Genomic DNA, 17,713 nt, shown 5'->3' with positions numbered 1-17,713 from the left:
CCACAGGGGTCGAAAAACAGTTTTCCTTCACTTAACAAGTTAAAGAGTGACATGGAAGCAACTGCTGTGTTTCTCATTCATCATGGTTTCCACATGGGACTTTTCAGTCCTCACATCCTACCTGATCTTACAGGGATACCTCAGAGAGGACAATAATCCAGACAATAATCCCAAAATCAACTGCTGGCCCAGAAAGAACGGGGGTTCCAGAACTAAACAGGCCGACTGCCATTTAAATGGTTGAAGCTGCTGAGCGGCACTGGACACAGGCTATTCCTTCCCTAATTACGAGCAATGGCTTTGCCATGCAGCTGCCTTCTTTCCTGCTAAATCTTCAGAGGCTCAGCCTACTACTGTCATGTGCTCCTCACGCTTCACATTTTATCGACTGAAAATGTGCTATTTATGCACGGCTTTGTGTCCGCACACACCCCCATGCACGCAGAGGGTGACTTAGACAATTAGAGATGCATTGCCTAAGGCCAACTGTTCTCTCAGATGGAAGTGGATTAAACTTGCTGGGGTTCAGGGCAGGCTTCCTCACCCTATATGGAAACCTACGTGCATCTCCTAGGTTCTTGCAAACACCCCTGGCCCCTTCGAAAGGGAAGGCAGATCTGCGGTTTGAATGGTATGGGTAGAAACTGAATGAAAGCAGCCACCATGGGGTCCTTGCTGGAAGCTCTAAAAGCAGTTATTACAAAATATCTGCTAAAGGCATAGGTGTAGAGCAAGGTGAGCTGGCCAGTTCTGCAGCTGACTTTCACATGTACTGAATTCACGGTGGCACACACAGCCAAAAGTCTTGTGGGGACTTCTATCCCTTGCCCGTGATTCAACTTGGACACTGCCTTATCCCAGAGCGGTCTCCCAACCTCTTAAAACATACAATACCAGCCTCTCAGCCCCATCGCTAGTGTGAGGAAAATGCCCTGGAGTGTTCAGAGCGGCACCAATTTTTATATGCGGCATTCTTTCCAGTAAGGGAAATTTCCTGGATATATAACCGAATGGGATTTTAATTGGTTTGTATTTCGGAAGGACTTTAAATAAAATTCCAAATTTAAAAAAACCCCACCTCTGTCAGATAACGAGTCCCAAGATATTGGGTTAAAAAAAGAACACAACAGAAAAACATGACCGCCAGACTCACATTATAGCTCCACAAGGGCAATCACTGCCGTCTCACTTTTATTACACTTAATTGGGTCTGTTTCTACCGCTAGACAGCAAGCTCCTTCAGATCACGAACGGCTTCATTTCTCTTTATAACTCTGCATCTGATTAGGGTCTCTAACACGGCACACACCTGACAAAAGCCTGTGTGGTACTGAGATGTTGGAAGCCTACTTGTGCTCCTAACATACAACTACAGCGCTCTGAAAGTAACAAGACGGTCTGTTTGGTGACTATCATCTCGAATGACTTTTGGAGCAAGTCACTGTGTAAACCAATAATCCACACCAACCAACCAGTCAGGGCAGGGGACAGTCCTTATTTGTCCTATTGAACAGCCCTTATTTGTACCACTATTGAAAGGGAGCTCATCTGACCTACCTTTGTGTTCTACTAAGCTGACATGGTAATAGATTCAGCAAATGCAGTATCTACTATATCTGTTTTATGTACTCTCCCCCCAGGAACCTTTCCGAGGAAGTGCAAAGCAAGGAAGTACCCATTTACAAGTAACCAAAGGAAGTGATGGGAATGTCACATGACCCATTTCTTTGCTGTAATGTGACTTCGCCACAAAGAGAAGAATGGCCTAATCAAGGCACAGCTGACCCCTCCATAAGGAAGCATTTTCTGCTCCGCTCCCAGGCAATTTGCCGTTTGCTGAATGGAAGCACACATCTCAAGTTTGCGTACGTGTGCTCAGTATATGGGAAGTGGGGGAAACTCACCTCAATGTTATTTACATTTTTTTAAACAGTCCTCCCTTATGGGCATTCTGTTTTTATTTCGATGCCATTGGTCTTAGTAAGTTCTGCCACTGTTCCCCACTATGGCTGCTTTTAAAGAAAATTCCTAGAGAAACCAGGAACACCCCTGGGGATGATTAGATTAGTCATGGGCATTGCCACTGACACATGGCTACAAGGAGCTGGAGAAGAGGCCTCTCCAAGCAGGGACAAGTGGGTGCGTAAGTGTGAGTGGGACTGACGGTGCCAATGAGCACGGTCTCCACATCCCAGATCACATCACTAGTCCTTTTGGGCCAAGGAGACATGATAAGCTTGAAAGGATCATCCTATGGTCATAAAAGAGTCATGATTAAAACCAGGATTGTAAACTCTCATTCAAGTTCAAGGTCAGAGGCAGTGGTGTCCTCAACATGAAATTTCAAGAGTCTGTAACTAGCTCTCTCCTCACACGAGTTTAAATCCTGCTTTGTCACATTCAGTTCTGCTAAATTTTGCTCAGCTTCTGTGTGCCAGGCTTTGTCTAGTTACCATCTACCAAGTGATCCCAGTGCCCAGCGCCACGCTAGCTTGTTCTCATAACACACTGCCAAGAAGGCATGGCTGCCTCTGTTTTGGAGACAAGGAAACAGAAAGAGGGAGGTGAAGGAATTCGTTCAAGGTCGTAGAGCTGGGATTCCAACGGAAGTGCTATGAGGAATGGATAAGTACAAGACTAGGCCCTGCTCCCAAGAAACCTACAATGTAGCTTTGTAGATACCACCTTAACAATGGAAAGTTAATTATCAAGTAACAACATCAGTCAACAATGGGAAAGCTATCACAAGATTATATGATCAGTTGTCAGCTGAGAAATCCCTCCCAGTTCAGGAGAGAAGGTGACTGCTGAGGTCTGTGGGGACCCCTTAAGCCCTCATAAACAGGACCTGGGGTGCAGTGAAATCGCTCTGTGTTCACTGTGGGTCAAGAGCTACTCTGATCTAATGGGTACCTTCTGAACCACTCTGTGTCCCTCAGAGGAACCCATCTCTGGTACGCTTTAGGCCAGCTGTGTTAACTCCAAATACACAAAACAGAAAGCAAGTGCCCATCACACCTGCAGGCCATGTCAAATCAGGTAGATGCTTTCTAAATACTGGTTTTAGGATTCATCTTGGTAGCTTGCACTGACTTTCCATTTTTAGGAATCATTTAAACTCACTCACTGTACTCAGAAAGCAAACATCCAGGTACCAAGGGAAAGCTGTATGTTTATGAAACCGTGATCACAAGGCTGCATTGTTATTTACTTTCTGTTTTTAACAAGTAAGGCTCTGATAATGGGAAAAATAAGAAGAGATGGGAAGTGGAGAAGCACACATAAAACTAACGACCCATAAAAATGTTATTTAAAAAGGTAATGATCATAAAGTTAAAGTGGAATGAAGTGGCTAGAAATAGCAAACCAGTTCCATTTCACTGATGGTAATGGAGCTGTGTGCCACTGCTCTAAGGGAAGCAGGCTATCTCTCTTGCCCTCTGGTTGCTCCAAGCAGGTGATGACCTTCTCCAGTAGTTGGCACACACAAGGCAAGTGGCCCTGACTGTGGAGTTTCAGGTCTGAAAGAAACAATGTCAAACTACTGAACTCGTGTGCTGCGGTGTGAGCCCACATGAGGATAATGTGTTGAAAATATGACCCACTGAAACTATGACCCTTAGCCTTTTGTTCCATGGGTTCTGATGTACCCTCTCTATGCTGTTGGTGGAAGGAGGATGAACCGATGAAAACTCAGCGGGCATAGGGCACGTTTAGGTGCTGTTTGCAAAGCTCCCTCTCTGGAGTTACCCGGCTTCCTGCTGGACAGAGCTCCTGAAAGGAAAGATCTAACAGTTTCCATCGCTCTGGATCATTACAGGAATCAGGCAGTGGGCTTCAGGTGTCTACTGAAAACAGGGCTTGGGAATTTTTAGGAGACTTGGAGCAGCGTTCTCTACTCAAGCCATGTGATTAAGGTCTTCTCCGTTGGTTCTGGCAGTATTTACACGCGGTTGTAGCACTGAGCTCCTCCTCAGAGGGCGGACCAGATGCATGGGGAGATCTTGGGACTGTTTTCTAGGGGAGGGATGGCACACTTCTCAAGGCTGCTGAACTGTGGGCTTACAAGCCACGTCACGCATGCTTCCCCGATGAAGACGGATCTCTTATATACCTTGCAGGGGCTGGGGAGATGACAGTAACAAAGCTATGCTGGATGGGCTTTTTACTACACTGAGCCACGGCCATCCCTCTGAACCCTTTGCACAGCGAGGCACTTGTCAAAGAAAACAACTTTGGGGACAACTCACTCTTCCTTTCCACCCCCACACAGCACTGCATTCCATTCTGCAGGAGGGAGACTGATTTGGTGATGAGGTGTCACTTCTAATCTTAATTAAAAAAAAAAAAAAGACTTTATTTATTTATTTGGCAGAGAGAGAGAGCGCACAGGCAGGGGGAGCAGCACGCAGAGGGAGAAGAGCACCTCCTGTGTGGGGAACCCGATGGTGGTCTCGATCCCGGGACCCCACGATCATGACCCTAGCTCAAGGCAGACACTTAAGCGACTGAGCCACCCATGTGCCCCTAATCTTAATTTTCTATAATCAATATCCGTATTATCATGCTTTCTCCCCAAAGCAGCATGTTATACAAGCATATTATACTTATATCTGGGTGTATTTGTATTTGTTAAATTAATGAGCTTCAGTCTTTCAACAAAGCTTCTGGTCGTTTTAGTATTAATTTAGCTAAAGATAGAACCAGAGAAACCAATCTTTTTTCCATTTCCATTTTTTGTAAAAACAAAGATAAACATTTAAGTTGATTTATACATATAAGCATATAATTTTATATAGTGTTTTTCTTCCCTAAAGAAAGTAATTATCTGTGCTAGTAAATGTGGCTTAAAAGCATAAAATTGTCTTTCCTCTCCCCTGTAGGCTTGATTTTGGGTCTGTAGCCACAACATAAAGATCCTCTACTATTTGTAAATCTGCCCCCTTGAGATTCTCTACCTGAACATTTAGTCACTATTTTTCTTTACCTTTTTTTCATTCATTCATTCACTCGTTCATTCACTCACCAACAATTACTGGGCACTCGTTGTGCACTGTGTGAGAACCGAAGGAACCAGTTTTCTGGGATTCAAATCCCAGCTCTGCTGTGTACCTGCTTGGGAACTTGGGCTGGTTACTTAACCTTTCTGTCCTTCAGTTTCTCCAGCTGTAAGACAGGGATACCAACAGTGCCCATCTTGTGGTAAAACCTTTAGAACAAGATCTGGCATTGAGTAACAACAATTACTGCTACAATTATTTTAAAAAAAATGAACAGAAATAGTTGTGCTTTCTCCAAGGAGCTAAGAGGGCGAGCAGGGAGACAGATGTTTAATACAAAGGTCTATAATGTAACCTAAGCATGGAACAGGTATTTAAAGGGTGCTAAGGGAGGACCAAAGCAGGGGGCAGTAACTGCTCAGAGCATTAGTGGAAGACTTTCTGGAAAAGGTGCCTTTGCCTTGAATGTTGAAGGCTGAGCTGAAGTTCATCAAAATAAGTCAAAGAATGGCAAGTCTCACTCCCTCTCCTTCTGGCTCTTCCTCCAATGCCACTTTATCTGCAAGACCCTTTCTGGGCCTTCGATTCACAACTGCCCCCCTCTACCCACCATCCAAAGTGGTTACGTGATTTCCAGGTACAGCCGAACATTAAACTAAGTACAGTGTCCTTCCGACCATGGAGCCCTGAACAGCTTGTGTGTCTATGAATATGGCGTGTCAAGACACTCGCACACATGCATGCATGAATGCACAGGCCCTCTTGCCTGTAGCTGAGACAGGCTCCCTGATTTTAGTGGGGCAGACGACATCCAAACAGTGGAACTCCATTACACTAAAACTCCAAAGACTAGCTGGCATGGCTGCTGGGATCGGCAGCACAGGTCAGTGGTTACCAGCAGGGCCAGGAGTATCCTGGAAATACATGGTCTGCCTACTAAGGTACTTTTTGGTTGTTTGAAAAAAGGAAAATCAGAAAAATAAAATAAAATAAAAAAGGAAAATCAGGTACGTTCAGTGAACAAAGACCTGACTTGAGTTGACTCATATGAGACTCTAGGTCTCCCCATAATGAAGAGTCATGATCTCAGACTGGAGTCTGTTCATGGACTCAGACTCCCTGAAATCAATTCCTGGGAACTCTTGAGGAAGGATCCCACAATAAGTCACATTTTCACTATAACTATTCCTGTCACAAGGGTTTGCAAAAACATATATCTTGTAGTTGTTCCTAAATCATGAACTAAACATAAACTTTTTTTTTTTTTAAGATTTCGTTAATTTATTTGAGAGAGAGAATAAGAGAGAGCACGAGCAGGGGGAGGGGCAGAGGGAGAAGCAGACTCCCTGCTGAGCAGGGAGCCCAATGCAGAGCTTGATCCTTGGGACTCAGCAACCATGACCTGAGCTGAAGGCAGATGCTTAACACACTGAACCACCTAGGCACCCCTAAATATAAACTTTTTTTAATTAGAAAAACTTTCATGAAACTTATTCAGAAATTATTCAGCTCAGAACTAAATGTATTTATCAGTGTCTGTGTTTATCTTTCCATCCATCTAACTCCATCTGTGTCCTAAAGTAACATTACTTTAATACAAACAGGGGAAATATAAATAATTCTGACCAACCACTAACTTTGACTTCTATACCTTAATTTACTTTGGTCTGACATTATTACCTCATATGCTACCTCTTGACTATTGTCTCTTGGCTTTATGTCAATTCTTTTTTCTGTTCCCCTTTGTAATGCTGGCAGAGTACATTTCTCAGGCTTCTTTGTTGGTTGACTTATTATTAGATTCTGCCAATAGGGGGCACTGGTGGGATATCAGAAATTGAGAGGAAAGATGTGGTTCTTTGTTTCTTTTTCTTTTCCTTCCCTGGCTGTGTGTTCTGGAGGAGGCTACATCCTTGACTCCGTGCTGGAGTTTTTGGCAAAGGGCTGTCTCCTTCACAGGTACAGGTATCAGCTCCTTCTCTAGGCTCCTTGTATCCTCTCTGGCCCTAGGAGTGGTAGCTGCTTCCTATAATCACTAATCACTGAGTTAATTTTTTAAAAAAGATTTTTTATGAGAGAGGGAGAGAGAGAGGAGCAACAGCAGAGGGAACAGGAGAGGGAAAAGCAGGCTCCCCACTGGGCAGGGAGCCTGATGCAGCGCTCCATCCTAGGACCCTAAGATCATGACCCAAGCTGAAGGCAGACTCTTAACCGACTGAGCCACCCAGGCGCCTGAGTCACTGAGTTAATTCTGCTTCCCCTTTCTGTTCTTCCAGTTTTCTAACACCTGTGTAACCAATTCCTTGTTTTCTATCCCCTCTGTTTGAAACACCTGTCATTGTTTCTGTTTCCCTGACTCAATCCTCATCCACTTTACAGACAAGGAAGCCAAAAAAGGTGAAGCCCAGAAAGTCCAGAAAGGTGAAGGGATTTTCCCAAAGTCACACAGCTGGTCAACCAGGGTTTAACTCAATTATTCTGACCGTGGAGTTCAACTCTCCTGCTCCTTTCTCATTCAGGTATGGTTATCTTTCTCATGTAAGGGACAGGCAAAATTTATATATGACATACATATAAGATAATGTATTCATATTTACTCTAAAGGTATAAATGAAAACAGGAAGTCTCCCTTCTGAAAGATTACATAATGAAGTTCATGGAATAATTTAAAAAAATCTAATTTCAGTATAAGTGTAGATCCTAAAATAGGTATTAAATAGTAGTAACTTTTTACATTTTTCAGTGTAAAATGAAAGTGAAAAGCATCCCACTCACTGGTAATGAAGTAGTAAAACCTGCATCTAGGTTTATAGTTTCATTTGAAAAACCGCCTCCAACCGAAAATTATTTTTTAAAAGAAGATTTTTAAAAATTACCTAATTTCCATTTTAAATGACCCTTTCCCCATTCAGGAAACCAATGATCTTCCTAGACCATAATTCTCTTGAGTCAAGGTTTGGTTTTACCTCCTCAACCTTTTTAGTCATTTCAAACCAACCATCAACCACTTGATCTTCAACCAGAAAACACAAAACATTTTTTAAGTCTTCCAGGTGTGAGAAGTTCAGTCCCTCATCAGACCCCTCTAAGTTCTTCATATCAAACCAAAATTCCCATCCTGGTAACCTAACCAGTTATGAGCCCTTACACCTTCCTCACTGCTCTCTTTAGAATGACCCTGAGTTTTACTGCATCCCCAGCAGGGTATCTGGTCTGGGTAAATATTCCAGTCACTGGTATGGCGGACAGAACTATCACCTCCTCAGCTGAGATCCTATTTTCTAGGAATGCCAACTAAGATGTATTTCATTGTCACTGAATACTTATGGTGCTATCAGTGAACATCTCTGAGGTGTTTTTCAGCATGTGTTACGGATAAGCCATGTGTCCATCTTAATCTTGCAAAATTGATTTTTTTGACCCCAGGGTATATGCTTGTGTCGATGTTCAGATTTATTGTCCAGATAAATCATTCCCATTATACAAATTGTTCTTCAGTCAATTTTTTTTAAAGATCTACTTTCTTCCTTTTTTAAAAAAAATTACGTAATTTTCTGATTTCCATCCAGACTTCTGACGCTTTCCTAGGTTCTGCAATTTTTCAAAGATTTTGACCATAACAAGATGTTCCATAATCATGTCTATTTTTTTTTTCTGCAGTTTGGGGGGGTTTACTTCATCAACATTGGGAACTTGGGTATTATCTACCTGGCGTTTACACTCCCTTCTCCAAATTCTTCTTACTTTTCCATCTAATAGACAGTCTCCTTGAAACACAATATGGAGGTAACTGTGGATTCTGTTATCCTTTGGTCAGTCCCAAGACCAGCTGTTGGTTGTCTTGCCTTCTTGCCCTAAACAGAACCGTTCATTTATTTTCCTTGTCTGCTTAAACCCACATGTCCATTGGTGGATGAATGGAAAAACAAAATGGTATACAAAGACAATGGAATATAGTGCAGTTTTAAAAAGGAAAGAAATTCTATCACATACTACAACATGAATAAATCTTGAGGTCATTATGCTAAGTAAAACGAGCCAGTCACAAAAAGACAAATACTATATGATTCCTCTTTTATACAGTATCTGAGGTAGTCATATTCATAGATATAGAAAATGGAATGGTGGTTACCAGGGGCTGGGGTCAAGAAGAAAAGGGGAATTGTTGTTTAATGGGTGCAGAGTTTCGGATTTGCAAGATGACAAGAATTCTGGAGATCCTGTTTCATAACAACGTGAACATTTTTTAGGTAAGATGAATGTTTGACGGACATCAGTAGAGTTCAGTTAAAATTGGTTAAGATGGTCAATTTCATGTTGGGTTTTCTTTTTATTGTAATACAAAAAGGTGTTGAAATATTTCAAACTGTAGAAAATGTCCTCTTTGATGATCACTTTCTCTAAGATGATAATCTCTTTCTTCTAAGGATCCCCTCATGTGGAGAGGATTGACTCCCATCAATTCCTTTTAGTTAGTCAGTATTAGGAACAAAATAGCAATTCTACTCTTGTACTCTCTACCTTCTTAAAAGTGAAACTGCCAGTAGGGCAAATCAATAACTACTCAGGTATTCTTTTCTTGGTTGAAGAGAATTCTGGGAGCTATTCCTATAGTTGAAGTTCTGCATCATGCGTCTCCTTTGCTCTAATTTTGTAAATATGGAGTTCCATCTCACAGCCATATTTCAGCGTGATGTCCTCTTGCTCATTAGGTTACTAAGAAATTCTATTTATCACCCTGGCAGTAATCTCCAATTCAATTTTTTAATTACTCCTGCTTCACCCATTGATGGATAGACACTGGAGACTATCAGTATTGCTTCTCTCTTCCCCTTCTCCTTGGTTTAGCCAATGATTCACCTAATACTTCACACTTTTACATCAATGTCAAACCTGCTTGCTTCTGCGATAATTGATGTCATGAGTTTAGCAGGATATTCATCTCCCTCCTTCTCTGACCACTTTTAGTTTAAAGCATGGGCCCTGTGCACTGCAGGTTCTTTATAACTATTTGTTGAACTGAATTGAGCTAACCCTAGTAATGCCCACCGGGGCAAGCAGGCAATTTGAATCCTTCCTTCACATGACAATCCATATTTGAAGACATCTGTCAAGCCTGGTTAGGGATTTTTTTTCTTCAAGAACTGAAGTCATATTTTCCATCAGAAATCAAAACGGAAGAACTGACAGATCACATGTCTTTTGTGGAAATGTTATTTTCTAGCTGACCTCTGGCGCAAGTGGGTTTATGCTCCACTAATACGTCAATAGCCAAGAGGACCTGGCATCGTCAAGGGTGGGCCACTGGTGTTTAGTAAGGAAGGTAATTCGATCCTGACAACTGGAGATACTCTGCTGTCCTTTTCCCCCTTTCCTTTGCAAAATAGGAATAAGTCAGGATGTGCTGAAGAAATCATATACTTGAAGGGCTTTTGAGACGCAAACATTAAAAATTCTAAAAAGATGTATATCATCTTCTCAATGCCTGCCTCATTGCCTTTGCAAGGGAAGTGGGGGTTACTGGGGCTCCTGGAAAGAACAAAGCTGTGGATTTTGCCTTATGGGCATGGTGTATACGACAGCAAATAATAGTATTTCTATAGTCTTTAGTTTCCTTCATCTGAGTCCTTCTTAACTAACCACCATATAACAGAAGCTGAGATACACTGACGGCGTTAAGCAAGGCTCTACACTAACTCCGGGTAAACGCATATATGGAAACCAGACTTTTTGCCCAAGGGACAGTACACTCTGATTTCTCCTCCCTTCTCCTGTTTCTACCATGGGCTCTGCTAACAGAGAAGAGTTAATGCTGATGCAATGCAGGTGCCATCTGTGCTCTGTGAGGATTTAAACAGCGGCCGCTGTCAACACAAACCCCCCATCTGTGACTGGGACAATGGCCGTCCCGGGGGGCTGTCGGGACTGGCAGACAGAAAGCACGGGCCCTGCGGCCTGGGGCTGAGGAGACCGGATGAGACAACACCCAGAATCCTAGATAGGAACACGAAATCAGGGTAGTCCCTCAGCCACTTCCCCTCCGTCCCCTGGAGTTCTCATCTTTTCTCTAGGCGATTCCTGTCATCAGAGAAGGGAATAGAGAGGGAGCGAGTCAGGCCATCTGTGTGGCCATGGTTGCAGGTTTGGCCCAATCGGTTGGGCTCTTGCCCTGCAGCCTTCCGCAGCCCTTCCTGGGATGCAGGCTCGCCAGGCTGGCCAATGACGTCCAAGAGGACAGGGAGCAGGCCGTTGCTGAGAAGAGCAGTGTGTTTGGGACTTCAGACCGCTGGGGCATGGGGGCATGGTGCTGTTTTTGACAATGGAGTCATCTCTGGCAGCCTGGCTGCTGAAGCAGGGGAGCCAGACATTCCCAACAAAGTCAGGTTGGTTGTTTCCATTCTCTGTGGGGCTGAAACACACTTTCCATGCTGACTTTGGGGATGGTGAGAAAAGGAAAGAAGTCACAGTCGCTTCCAGAAGGTGCAGTGGAGTCTGTTCTGGGGCATCTATTTTGAACGCGGGTAGGAATGGTTATGAGAGACCTCTTCACTTACAGCTCCTAACTAGGAAAACACCTTTTCTACTAAAAATAAACATATCCAAACATTCTGAAAACACACTCTTGGTTTTTGACAAATACCACATCTCGAGAACACCAGGCGTTCTTGGTTTGGGTGAACCAAACCACTCCCGAGCACACCTTTAAAGAGGTGAGGTAAGGCATCTACAATACCGGGGGTATTCCAGCATTTTGATGGGACTCTAGTCACTGAAGTCAGAAGTCAGAAGCCTGGCAAACCGTCCTAGAAAACAAGCCCTCCAGTTTCCTGGTGTTACTGCCTCAGGACTATTTGGCTTATGGAGGGAGGAATGTAGAGCCCATCCACAACACATCACCAGCAGCCTTCCAGAGTGGTGTAGCTCTGAAAACCCCAACGAAGCGAGCAGGTGTCTGGATAGCCTCGTCATTTCTTTCTTTAACAAGCGTAGGAGGCCTGGGCTTAAGAATCTTTAGGTCACCACTGTGGCAAAAGTACCGAGACTCAAAGCAAAAAAAAAAAAAAAAAAACACAAAAAAAACACCTCTCCTTCTCTCTGTTGATACCATTTCTCCTCTCCCCCGTACCTCCATGATCTCTCGGGATTGCCCTGGACAGTCTTTAGGGGAATGTTCCCAACACGGACTATGACTATATTTCAAGCAGCAAGTCCCTGCTTTAGAGAGCAAAGTTCACGCTCTTGTCTGGCTTCCCAGTGTCCCCCAGACTGATGCCCTTTCCCGTCTCATTTCCAGTTGTTCTCTCGAGCCAGACTGCAGCCTTTCTCCTGCCTTCTAGCATTTGCTCAGGCTGTGCTCCCTGCCTGGATGCTTTCTTCACTTTGTTTTGCCAATTCCAGCTGTACCTGGACCGGGGTCGGGGGTGTCCATCAATATGGAATGCAAGGGCCACAAGAAACCCTTGCAAAGGAGGTGGTGATTTAACCGGACCCTGTTCCCAACTTGGACAATAGCTGCTGCTTATAGATACCCAGTCCTGGCATTTCCTCACACAAGAACTATTTTGCACTGTTATCTAAATGTTCCATTGTGACTGTCTTTTTTTTTTTTTTTTAAGACTTTATTTATTTGACAGAGAGGGAGAGATCAGAATTAGGCAGAGAGGCAGGCATAGAGAGAGAGAGAAGGAGAAGCAGGTTCCCCACTGAGCAGAGAGCCCAAGGCAGGGCTCGATCCCAGGACCCTGGGATCATGACCTGAGCCGAAGGCAGAGGCTTTAGCCCACTGAGCCACCCAGGCGCCCCAAGTTGGTTACTTTTTGTAGAATTCAACAACATCACACATTGAAAAAGGATGAGCAAAAGGTGACATTTCCATGCCAATGAGATGAAATAGTATTCAAAAAAGGTTAATTAAGAGGAAATCATTAGATCACAGAGAAGTGTTGGAGCCACGAGTATTTTTGTGTACAGACTATGTTTCTCGCACAAACAAGATACTACTCAATCAGCAATCCAAAAACATTTGATCATTTACTTTGTTGGGCACTGAGGTAAATTGGGAAGAAGAAAACAGTATAGGTTTACTGTGGAGAAGCTCACCATGTGCTCTCCACAGCTGGAGAACAAGTAAGTGTTAAAACTCTATACGGTTGAGACTCCCATGCCTCAGGCTTTGAAAGAAGAGGGGTGAGCATGGGCTCTCAAAGGGCACAAAGCTTGGATGGGAGCAGGCTGGAAGATAGGAGAGCCGAAGACCCTTGCAAGTCAATCTTTGCCCTCCAGATATTGTGGTTCTGTTACAGTCTCGTGGTCTTCTAGCAAAGGACCTTCCATAAATACCTAGGATTTAACAGTCTTCTCTACCTAAGACCAACCAGTGCTCACCACCCCATCTAAATGAAACTTCAAATGTACCCCATAAAAGGGAGCACCATGGAGAAAAAGAAATGATCCACTGGGAAGAAGCTGACAGTCCACAGAAGAAAACCTTAGAGCAAAACAGATGGGGCTTCAGGAAAGGACACAGCCACCATCCCTCAGGACAGCGGGAACAAGTCAGGAGCTGGTTTGGAAACGAAGCTGGGTATGTTAAATGGTTGAGCAAAACGGGTTCTTCCTGAGCATGTTCAGTCAGAATCACAGAAATTTAGACTTGGGGGTGTGCGCTCTTCCAGATGGGCTTGAGAAAAAGCAAAATCAAAATCCTCTTTTACACTGAAGTAGGAGAAATGACATACTTCTCTGGGATGCTATTTCAGAAAGTCAAATGGGGAAAAAAATAAGGTAAGCGGGTAAAATTATGAAATGTCTCAGAAGTGACCACAACCGGAGAAAGAAGTGGGCAGGGTCAGAGCTCAGAAGCAGCTCCAGCAGAGCCAAGGAGGCCAGGTGAAGTCTGGTCGCCCTCTCGAGGGAGTGTCATCCCGCTAGCTCTGTGGCAGGACCTCACACTGCCCTGTTCCAGGTTTCGTGCCCCTGATGCAAAGCATCCCCAGAGCCAGCTGTGGAGACCATCCCACATTCTTACTCATGGTGGGAGGAGAGTACGGTGCGCCCCTCACCACGGTCAAGGAGCAGATACCAGAACACTTGAGCTGCATATGGAAGGAACAGAATGTCAAAGGAGTTTTTATTGCACCTGACCAGATAATTAGGTAATTAGCACGGCTAACTGATAGGGCACATCTTCCAAGCATCTGTACATCTCCAGGGAGGACTATTTTCCAAAATGTACTATAAGTGCTTTTTATTGTAATTTTTTTTTTCTTTCTGGAGAGCATTTCATGTCTCAAAAAGGATGCCAGGCACGTTTTTCTTCCGTGCCAGGATGGCCCTTTTTCACGTAGTCCAGCTGGACTGCAAACAACAAGGACGTGAATCTGTTGCTGGTCCCCTATGGATCTTACAACAAACCCTGCAGCGCTCTGAGCTTCTTTGTGAACCTGCCAAGCCCCCACCTGGAGGGTGCGCAGTGCTAGGAACACCGTCTTACCGAAGGACAGAAAAGACCAGGAGAGGGAGCACAAGAACACAAGATACTTATATAGAGTTGGGTTGTAGGGCAAGTCATAGGAAGAGAACACGGCAAAGAGAAGCAAATTGCTTCAAAAAATATATGTAGAATCTGAATGGTGTACTTTTGGGTGGGGGGAAGGGCATTTAGGACCTCTTATTTGTTCATCACATAGAAAAAAAATTTTTTTTTTAAAGATTTTTATTTATTTATTTGACAGAGATCACAAGTAGGCAGAGAGGCAGGCAGAGGGAGGGGGAAAGCAGGTTCACCACCGAGCAGAGAGCCCGATGTGGGGCTCCATCCCAGGACCCCGGGATCAAGACCCGAGCCAAAGGCAGAGGCTTTAACCTGCTGAGCCACCCAGGCGCCCCTCACAAAGAAAAAATCTTCTGCTGATTATATTGAATGCAGACCCGAAAGGCTATTCCGGCTGTTCTTGTTTGTTCTGGATCATCATATGACTCTAAGAACTGCTAAGTCTGTCAGCAATTACTAGCACTTTAGAGCTGCCTTCCCTAGTCATTGTAGTTCCCCTTCACCCTACGGTGACCTGAGCAAATGCATCAAAATGGCAAGTGTGCAGCCTCATGTAGAGACCAGTGAACCCCAGTTCTACGACAGTGCTTAGCTGGGTTGGCTTTGCACGCTGAGGAACTGGAGTCATTCAGTTGGAGGCAGTGAGACCAGGCATCCCCCCCACTGGGGACTCCCTCTCCAGGGTGCTACTGGGGACCACCTTTGCAGTAGTAGGGTGCAGCTTGCTTTATTCCCTTAACAAACGTGGACTGACTACCTCCCATGGTTCCCTAGTCTTAGGTGCTAGGAAGATAAAACAACGAATAAGGAAGAAAGGGTGCCTCGCCCGGGATGTGCTAGGCTGTTGGGCCAGAGATGAGTTGACAGGTAATGACAACGCCGTGTAAGAGCCGCACTGGGGGAAGACCAGGCGAGGACGGAAGGCGCACCTACGTCAGACGAAGTAAGACAGAAGGGGAGGCCCGAGGGAGGATTAGACAGGTACTGTGTGGGCACCGGTACTGCATGTGGGAGAAAAGGTAAATACGCAGACACATGAGTGAGTCCGGCACGCCGGGTGGTGAGACAGGAGTTCAGCTCTGGTGGGGTGCTGGGGTGGCCACAGGTGACAGTAGACATGTGAGCAGGGGCACGGGCAGCACAGTCAGCCTAGGTCACACCGAGGAGGCTGGCCAGCAATCGAGAGCCACCAGGGTCTGCCAAGAAGGAATACTGGGGAGATGAATCTAGTCACAGCTGGGGGACGACCTGCGCAGGGGCACAGGTTGGTCACAGAAGTCCAGGCAGGTGCCAGCTGTGGGCGGAGAATGGGTAGTGACCATGGAAGGGAGGTTTAGACAGAGTAGAAAGGCTGGGAGGAAGCTGAGCTGTGGATGTGTGAGAGCACAGACTGAGAGTCAGATTCAAGGGGCCCCACTGCTTCTAACCAACCAACCGAGGCCAGAGCCTGGGTATAACACTGGTGAAAGGAGGGTTCCAATCAGAGTCATCCGGGACACTTTACCACATGACTGATAGGATGGGGACTGTGTAAAGGCTGAGAGGCATAACCAAGGTAGTTTGGGATTCAGAGTCATAAATTATTAAGGAGGATATGGATCTGAATTCTGTGGCCTGGAGATTTCTTTAAAGGAAGACAGCCACTGAGGCCAGTCACTTGTTTTAGCCACAGCATGATGTAGAATTTTTAAGAACAGCAAACGTACCCAATAAATCATTCTGGCCTGGCCAATGAGAGAGAGGTGATAGTTCCTATAGAATGTGAGAAGTCTGTTTTATTTTAAAATAAAGATGAATGGAAGATAGATGAACTCATAAAACGAAATGACTTGCTAAAAATCGCTATGCTCAGAGATGGGGAAAAAGCAACCTTCCTCCCAGGCCCTGTTGATTGATTTTTATGATAATTGCGCAGCAACTGACTAGTTCTGTGGCCAGAGCCTGCCTGGGCCTCTAGAAGCCTCTTCCATCATCACTCAAGGGGACCTCAGACTTCAAAGTGGACCTTTGGAGACTGACCATCCTGTTTCCCTCTTACAAGAACTCTTATGATTACATTGCACCCAACTAGAAAACCCAGGGTCATCTCTCCATCTCAGTCTTTCACTTAATTACTTCAGCAAACTCCCTTTTTCCATGTAAGGTAACATATTCATTGGTTTTGGGGGATCAGGACATGGACATCTTCCAGGGACCGTTATTCTACCTACCACACTGGGTTATTATAAAAATCTGTATAGCTGTTTTCTTAGACGTGTCTTATACCTTGTGCCTCAAAACCGAGGCCCCAGAGAAAAATCAAGTCCTTACATAAGTCAAGATGACCTAGATATTAAGGTCTTTATTTGACCAAGCAGCATGAGCTGAGGGATCACTGATGGGTAGAAAGAAGAAGAATGAAAATTTATTTCAGATTTCAGGTGTTTTCTCTTGCTATCATTTTACACTTCAGTTTTTTCAGGATCTTTCTTGTTCTTTCTTGCATGAAGGCAAATTTCCATTGCTAAGCTCATGGTGACGTCTGTGTGGCACAGGAAAACCCTGAAAGAAGGGTGGAGATCGGGCTGTCTCCAAGCTACAGCTGACTGCTGTGGCACCCTGGGCCTCATTTCCCCACCTGTTTAAAACACAGACACCTGGGGTGCCTGAGTCGCTCATTCGGTTAAGCACCTGACTCTTGATTTTGGCTCAGGTGAGGATCTCAGGGTGTGGGCTTGAGCCCCATGCTGGGCTTTAGCTTAGTTCTCCCTTGTCGTCCTCCCCCTGCTCCTCCCCCTGCTTGCTCTCCCTCTCTAGAATTAATAAATAAAAAAGAAACTTAGAACCCCCCCCCCAAAACCTACAGACAACTGCATCTTTAATGAGTATTACTATCATCTCTGAGGCAAGAGGTTAAGAATATGGGAGTCAGGGGGCACCTGGGTGGCTCAGTGGGTTAAGCCTCTGCCTTCGGCTCAGGTCATGATCTCAGGGTCCTGGGATCGAGCCCTGTGTCGGGCTCTCTGCTCAGCGGGGGAGCCTGCTTCCTCCCCTCTCTCTGCCTGCTTCTCTGCCTACTTGTGATCTCTCTCTCTAATAAATAAATAAAAATCTTTAAAGAAAAAAAAAAAAAGAATATGGGAGTCAGGCTGCCTTCTATCCAGGCTCCTTGACTTAGGTG

General features: G+C 44.7%; 1 protein-coding gene across 1 annotated transcript in view; it reads right to left on the bottom strand.

The window, feature by feature from the left end:
* The window catches only part of LOC111158770 (BTB domain and CNC homolog 2), a 142,503-nt gene that overhangs the window by 17,997 nt on the left and 106,793 nt on the right, over window positions 1-17,713 (bottom strand). The window lies entirely within an intron of this gene.

Source organism: Enhydra lutris, unplaced genomic scaffold, assembly GCF_002288905.1.
Source record: "Enhydra lutris kenyoni isolate GAN:26980312 unplaced genomic scaffold, ASM228890v2 scaffoldscaffold63, whole genome shotgun sequence".
In the NCBI taxonomy this organism is placed as follows: domain Eukaryota; kingdom Metazoa; phylum Chordata; class Mammalia; order Carnivora; family Mustelidae; genus Enhydra; species Enhydra lutris.
This window is presented reverse-complemented; position numbering and strand designations above follow the sequence as displayed.